This window comes from Anser brachyrhynchus (genome assembly GCF_964034855.1).
Source record: "Anser brachyrhynchus genome assembly, chromosome: 5".
Taxonomy (NCBI): Eukaryota; Metazoa; Chordata; class Aves; order Anseriformes; family Anatidae; genus Anser; species Anser brachyrhynchus.
In genome coordinates, this window is record NC_137699.1 from 56,694,040 (window position 1) to 56,702,067 (window position 8,028).

Consider the following 8,028-nt stretch of genomic DNA (forward strand, 5'->3'; position numbering starts at 1 on the left):
ACTTAATGTGTATTGTTTTGTTGTCCTGTGCCTCCGAAAAGTAAATGCTTAAAAGTTAAAGCACAATTGATAAATTAAGGCACAGAGTTAAATCTGTGTTCAATGCTACTTACAAAAGTAGCTTTCCATCTCACCTTTATGGACTTGGGAACTCCACTTCATGCAAAGTTTAGTGTTCCTTAGGGATCTGTAGAAAATCTTTCCTTTCCTCCTTGTAGCCATCTATCTGTTAAGAGTGTAAAGTCTCTGAGAAATGAATTACCATACATTGTTTCTTCATAATGCAAAGAACAGCAGAGACACCAGCCATTAAAGGATTGTTAATAAATAAAGCCACCTTAGCTGGTTTCAAAAATCAAGAATTCACTAACTTTATGAGCAGTAACATTTATGCAGCTTGGCTCTTCACCTTGAATTGTAAATAGATTTTGACTATTACCTCCATACATCATTACTACCCTGTTACAACAGAACATAAAATTGAGGTATATTGAATCACTATTTCTTTTTGATCAGAAAATAATCATATATTTACTGACTGCAGCAGCACTGTTATTAGTGTAAATGAGATAAATGTATACAGCAGTGACAACATGAACCCATAAAACTGGAAATATCCTGGGGAAACTGTGCAGTATATGCAGCTATGCAATGTTTTAATGAGCTACCATTAATTGCAGTGCTGCTTTCTGTTATCCAGATAATAGGATGCAACTGAAAGCAATGGCAGTATCTCCACCATAGTTGTCAAGTCACGCCAATCAAACAGCAGGGGTATGAGAACAGAGGGATTTCTATCTTATCTGCTAGCTGTTTCCAAGGTACCTTTCAGAAAGGAATCAACACTTAAAGAACAGGTAGTAGTTGAAAGCTGATGGCCACTTCTTGGAAAGAAAATATGCCTACTGTATTATTAGAGGCCATACATTTAGACGCAATTGTAGAGAAGTCTAACATATAGAAGACTAAAACCGCTCTGTGAGAAAGGTGAAAACTTGACGCCACCCTCTATGCAGAATTTTGCTTAATACGTGATGTAAATATTCTAAAAAATCCTGCTTTGTGCTCTCTAAAGTTCAAATAGAAAAAACATCCTCAAAGGCAATCTGAAATTATAAGAGGATGAACACAGAAGAAAGCTCTTATTTCCTATGAGTGGCTGTTGTAAATCAAGGTTTTGCTATCCAGTGGAATATGCTTTCACTCCAATATTTGCTCATGCCTTCATCAGAACAAAACCTAAACCAAAACACAAAATATGCAAAGTTGAAATACAGATTACCTACGCTTTTTTTCATCTAATTTCTTATCTTCCTCTTTTCTTTTTATGTAATCATCTCCTATGCCACATGACACATTTTGAATTGAAACAAAAAAGAGCTTTGTGCTGATAAACAGAATGTCATAGTCTATCAAAATGCTTTTACTACTTGATAGAAAAATTTTGTTCAGTTCTTCCACAAGAATTGGCACTTTCAAAAGCCACTCGTATTATACTAGTAAAGCACTCTCAGAGTGTTTTTGAATGATTCTACATGTTATCTAAAGAAAACAGGTGTAATTAATCTGAAGGAAAATGTTATGTTAGACAACTATGGTTTGTCTGGACAATTAAAAAATATCTTTTAGCAAAACAGAATGAAACCAGTTAGCTTGCTCTTCACTTGAAGGTTGAATGCTGTTGATTACTTCTGACCTGCTTTTGCACGTCTTTCTTATACTTCTTTCTTCTATTAAGTTATTTTCTTCACTGTTAAGTTTTAGATAGAGAAGCCAGTCCTGAATAAAAAATCAGTGTTGATTTATTTGGAAAGGAAAGTAATATAAAGAAAGACTGAGAGAGTTGTGATTGTTCAGCCTGGAGAAGAGAAGGCTCTGGGGAAACCTTATAGAAGCCTTCCAGTGCCAAAAGGAGGACTACAGGAAGGCTGGGGAAGGACTCTTTGTCAGGGAGTGGAGTGATAGGACAAGGAGTAGTGGCTTTAAACTAAAAATGGATAGATTTAGATTAGATATCAGGAAGGAAGTTTCACTCAGAGGCTGGTGAGGCACTGGCACAGGCTGACCCATCCCCAAAGGTGTTCAAGGCCAGGCTGGATGGGACTTTGAGCAACCTGGTCTGGTCAGAGGTGTCCCTGCCCATTTCAGGGGTGTTGGAATTACATGGGCTTTAAGGTCCCTTCCAACCCAAAACATTCTGTGGTTCTATGATAAGTATCTGCACCCTCTGAGAGGAAATCTTTGTATATTTCAGCTTTGCTGTAGGTGATGGGCCAAGAACAAATAGAAAACCACTGGTATCATTGCCAGTTAGGGCTGAAGCCCTGTCTGTCTGGAGAGGGAGTGCTGTGGCATCTGCAGGTGAAGCCCACTCTGGGGGTTGAAGCTGGCATGCTGGGTTCACCTCCTCAATCTGCCACAGCCTTACTGCATGAATCAGAAAAGATTCTGCAGAGGTTTTATTTTTCTTCTAAATGAGCAATAGAGGTTTACATGCTGTAAAAACCCAGCTGTCCCGTATCTCTCTCTTGTCTCACTTCTCCTATTAAACATGAAAAGCGCTTCCTTACCACACAGTATTTGCTTACCTTCCAGGGATGTTGTAAGGGGAGCTACACTAAAGATTACAAGGTACAGTAGGAAAGGAGTTGCATTAGTACATTAAGAGATAGACAGAGGGATGAATATTATCCCTGAGGAGTAAAAACACCTGCCATTCCTGTGACAGCTACAGAAACTACTGCAATATATTTAGTAGCTTACACAATAGAAAATAAAGATATTAAAGTAGGGGGAAGCTGGCCAACAGATAAGTGCAGAGACTGTTCAAATGCAGGTTTTTATTTGGATGTTTGACGTCTTTGCATTATTGCTTTTTTTTTTTTTTTTTAACTTTACAAAGCACACTCATTCTCTGTTATATGAATTCTGGACTATAATACTGTCTGACTTTCAAAACATAGCATCCACCCACAAAAATAGGGACTTAGATCCACGTGTTACACAGCACTAACACAAAGTCCAGCTCAGCATCATCAGTGGTGTACTGGTCTTCTTGTCACTATTTTGAGTTATACCTGTCAGATGAATTGGGACTGGTAGTGAAACTGGTGGGGAAACAGGTGGGTCAGCTGGATATCCCACAGATGCTGGCTAAACAGGGACCACCACAAAAGCCATGTCAGCTACCAGGAGCCTCCACACCCAAAGCCAAGGGACCTCTCTTCATTTGTAGTTAGAAGACTGACGTCTGTAGATAGGATTTGCAATGGGTTCAGTATTCCTCCTAAATCGACTGGAAGTGGCCTGGAACACAATGTATGCACTGACCGGTGGTTACATTTGTAGAGGGAAAGCTTTTGGAGAGCCCAGGGGCCCAGTACCTGACCCATGTGCTACACAAAGAATCTAAAATGGCCCACACAGTGAACTCCTCCTGACTGAATGAGGATTTTTCACAGATATTATTTTGTGCCTAGTGGAATGAAAACATTTGAGAGAATCACAGACTGTTGGCGGTGAATGTATTCATCCACTTCTAGAAAGGAAATTAAAGCAATTTTTTCCTTGGCTCAGTAGTTCCTCAGTAATAACTGCAGTTTCCTGGTACCTGCCCTTATTCTCTTTTTCCCCATCCCTGAGAAGAGCAGATCTAATGTCAGAGTTATTTACAAGTGTATACAGGCACATCATAGCATCCTGGAGAGAGACTGGAAGAAGTGCAGAGCTCAGTGATTCACCAGTCGTGTCTCTAGAGTCTGTCACGTCTATTCTGAACAGATATTCTATATAACAGGTACAGTATCAGATCATAAAAAGTATGTCCTTTATATCATAGCTCCAATGCATTGCTTTTCATTATTACAGTGTTTCACACAGTGGAGTGATACTCAATAAATTCCAACAACAGGAGTACAATTCAAGCTCCAAGCAATATTTAGAGATCATCATTTTAATGAAAAGTAGGTAATTTAAATGAATGACATTTTATGCTTGCAAACGCCACATTGTGAAGAGTAGAGATGTTTAATATGTACTGTGCCTTGTCTTTCAGGACAATATACAGCTGCATATACCCACATTAAAGACATAAACAAAACATCCCAAGTCACCATCATTTCTCAGCCTGCAATAACAAGCACCCACCCAGCTATTGACCCCAGTCATCAAATAAAATTGGTAAGGAGCATTTTACACTACATCCCCTAGTCTGATAGATTTGTATGGCATAAGTAATAGACATTGACATCTCTTACGTCATCTTTCTTAGTGTAAAACAGAGTTTAAATTGTGCACTAAAAGCCAATTAGAACATGTTCCAAAGCATACTTTCTTCCTTTTTGTGACAAAAATATGCACCATGATATCTGGTGTCAAATAGACAGAAAGGGATCCTTCCTTCCTTAACAGAATGGGAAGATCCTTCTGCTCCTATTGTTTCATAGCCTTGGACTGGAGGTGGACTTACGATACACTTCGGTGCTTCTAGCACTTCAGTTCAGATCAGGAGAGTTCTTTTGAAGTGAATATTCCCATCATTCCCACTTATGTGCACTATAGTTTGCATTGCAGAGCAGCCTTGGAGCATGCAAACAAAACTCCCTTCAGAGAAAACTAAAACAGCAGCAGAGCTTCAGGAGAATGTCTAATGCATCCCAAATGCTAGTGGGTCTTCTGGTCTTGCTGTTCAGTTTTTCGTTATTCTTTATCCACCCGTTGAAGATTGGTCTTTCTGTTTTCCTCAAGCATGCTCATTACCAAGGAGCTCTATGGGGTGCTGAGGGCATGTGTGCAAGCTCTGTGCTCTGGAGGGGGACAAATGCTCACTGCAGCATTTATCTGTTTTGGATCTTCCAGCTCAGTCCCAGGATCCTGGCACAACTATGTTAATTTAAATACATTTTGCATGTTGCATTTTACGTGTGGCTTTTGCACAAAGGTTACCAAAGCTTTCAGCTTCCAGCTGTGCTTGGAGCTTTCTGCACTGACTATGGGGACAAGCAAGGCATTGGAACGTGTCAAACTGGCTGCAGGTTTACAACTGCTAAAGTTGATTTAAATAGTCAGCAATGGAAAAGGAAAGCGATAATCACTGTGAGCTGGCACTCACCTGTTCCTTTCCTTCTGTGCTTAAATGTAGAATGGCTCCAATATGTAGGAACTGATTTGAATTCATAAGCTAAGACCTCTGATTTCATGAAGGAAAAAAAAATAAAATATGAGGTCTTTTTATAACACAAATGATTTTGCACCTCCTTACCTACTATGTGGAGCAGTAAAAACATCTTGGATTGTATCTACAGATTTGAGCTTCAACTTCACTCCAGACTCTGCTTAAAAGCTAGGTTGACCTTGAAGGAAAATAACGGGAGTTTAAGTTTACCAGCATCATGCGAGCCACACATATCCCTATCAATTAGAGAACTGGTGCAACGTGCCCATTTTGGGCTCCCCAGTACAAAAAATACACTGATAGGCAGGGTTAAGTTCAGCAGAAAGCCATTAAAATGACAAAGGGTTACAGCATGTGATATATGAGGAGAGATTGTATGAGCTGGGTTTACTCAGCCTTAAGAAAAAAAGTGTAGGAGGGATTCTTATTTTTGTCTTCATCTCCTGACTAGGAGTTTACAGAAAAGACAGAGCTGACTCTTGTCAGAAAAGCACAGCTAAAAGACAAATTGCAAGAGTCACAAGTTGTTGCAAGAGAAACACTTTGGATTTTGTTTTATTTATTTCATTTATTTTATTTTATTTTATTTTATTTTATTTTATTTTATTTTATTTTATTTTATTTTATTTTATTTTATTTTGTTTTGTTTTGTTTTGTTTTGTTTTGTTTTGTTTTATTTTGTTTTGTTTTGTTTTGTTTTATTTTGTTTTGTTTTGTTTTGTTTATTTATTTTGATTATGAAGGTGGTTAACCACTGGAATAGGAGCCCAGAAAGGAAATGAAATCTTCATCCTTGGAGGTGCTCAAAACCTTACTTGTAAAAGCCCTGAGCAATCTGATTCACAGATTCACAGATTCACAGATTTTTCTAGGTTGGAAGAGACCTCAAGATCATCGAGTCCAACCTCCGACCTAACACTAAGTACTCCACTAAACCATATCCCTAAGCTCTACATCTAAACGTCTTTTAAAGACCTCCAGGGATGGTGACTCCACCACCTCCCTGGGCAGCCCGTTCCAATGCTTAATAACCCTTTCGGTAAAGAAGTACTTCCTAACATCCAACCTAAAACTCCCCTGTCGCAACTTTAGCCCATTCCCCCTCGTCCTGTCACCAGGCACGTGGGAGAATAGACCAACCCCCACCTCTCTACAGCCTCCTTTCAGGTACCTGTAGAGAGCGATGAGGTCGCCCCTGAGCCTCCTCTTCTCCAGGCTGAACAAGCCCAGCTCCCTCAGCCGCTCCTCGTAAGACTTGTTCTCCAGACCCCTCACAAGCTTGGTCGCCCTTCTCTGGACTCGCTCGAGCACGTCCATGTCCTTCCTGTAGCGAGGGGCCCAAAACTGAACACAGTACTCGAGGTGCGGCCTCACCAGAGCTGAGTACAGGGGCACAATCACTTCCCTCGACCTGCTGGCCACACTGCTTCTTATACAGGCCAGGATGCCGTTGGCCTTCTTGGCCACCTGGGCACACTGCTGGCTCATATTCAGCCGACTATCCACCAATACTCCCAGGTCCTTCTCGGCCAGGCAGCTTTCCAGCCACTCATCTCCCAGCCTGTAGCTCTGCTTGGGGTTGTTGCAGCCCAGGTGCAGGACCCGGCACTTGGCCTTGTTGAACTTCATGCAGTTGACCTCAGCCCATCGCTCCAGCCTATGCAGATCCTCCTGCAGAGCCTTCCTGCCCTCGAGCAGATCGACACACGCACTTAGCTTGGTGTCATCTGCAAACTTACTGAGGGTGCACTGGACGCCCTCATCCAGATCATCAATAAAGATATTAAAGAGGACCGGCCCCAGTACCGAGCCCTGGGGGACTCCACTAGTGACCGGCCTCCAACCAGATTTGACTCCATTCACCACAACTCTCTGGGCCCGGCCATCCAGCCAGTTTCTAACCCAGCGAAGCGTACACCAGTCCAAGCCCCGAGCAGCCAGTTTCTTGAGGAGAATGTTGTGGGGAACGGTGTCAAAAGCCTTACTGAGGTCAAGGTAGACCACGTCCACAGCCTTTCCCTCATCCACCAAGCGCGTCACTTGGTCATAGAAGGAGATCAGGTTCGTCAAGCAGGACCTGCCTTTCATAAACCCATGCTGACTGGGCCTGATCGCCTGCTTGCCCTGCAAGTGCTGCGTGATGACCCTCAAGATAATCTGCTCCATGAGCTTCCCCGGCACTGAGGTCAAACTTACAGGCCTATAGTTCCCCGGGTCTGCCCTGCGGCCCTTCTTATAGATAGGCGTCACATTGGCTAGCCGCCAGTCAACTGGGACCTCCCCCGATAGCCAGGACTGCCGATAAATGATGGAAAGCGGCTCGGCCAGCTCCTCCGCCAGTTCTCTCAGTACCCTCGGGTGGATCCCATCCGGCCCCATCGACTTGCGCACATCCAAGCTCCGTAGCAGGTCGCCAACCATTTCCTCATGGATAGCGAAGGCCACATCCAGCTCCCCATCCCCTTCCACCAGCTCAGGGCACTGGGTGTCCGGAGAACAACCGGTATTGATCTAACATGACAGTTGAATCTACCTTAAAACTTGGGCCTACCTTGAGCAGAAGATTAGATCAGAAGGCCACCAGAGGTCCCTTCTGGGCTAAACTATTTTATGATTTATTTATTTATTATTCTGCTTTTTTTTACAATTCTAGACCAAGGAAGCAACTGGGTATGGAGATTCCTGGCATTAGGTGGATTTAGGAATCTGGTGGCTTCCTGTGGTGGTTTCACACTGATGGCTAGCTGAACTCCACCACACTACTCCCTCACTCCCCCTCCTCAAAGGAGCAGGGGGAGAAAAGTCTATGGGGAAAAAAGAAGGCTCGTGGGTTGAGATAAGGACAATTTAATTAA

General features: G+C 42.4%; 1 long non-coding RNA gene across 1 annotated transcript in view; it reads right to left on the reverse strand.

The window, feature by feature from the left end:
* The window catches only part of LOC308195565, a 17,298-nt gene extending 11,306 nt beyond the window's left edge, over nucleotides 1-5,992 (reverse strand). Inside the window, exons 1-2 of the long non-coding RNA XR_013951613.1 lie at nucleotides 5,261-5,992; nucleotides 135-226 (exon numbers count right to left, since the gene is read on the reverse strand). This is a non-coding gene — a long non-coding RNA (uncharacterized lncRNA). The remainder of the gene's footprint in view (nucleotides 1-134; nucleotides 227-5,260) is intronic.
* Between the last annotated feature and the right edge of the window lie 2,036 nt (nucleotides 5,993-8,028).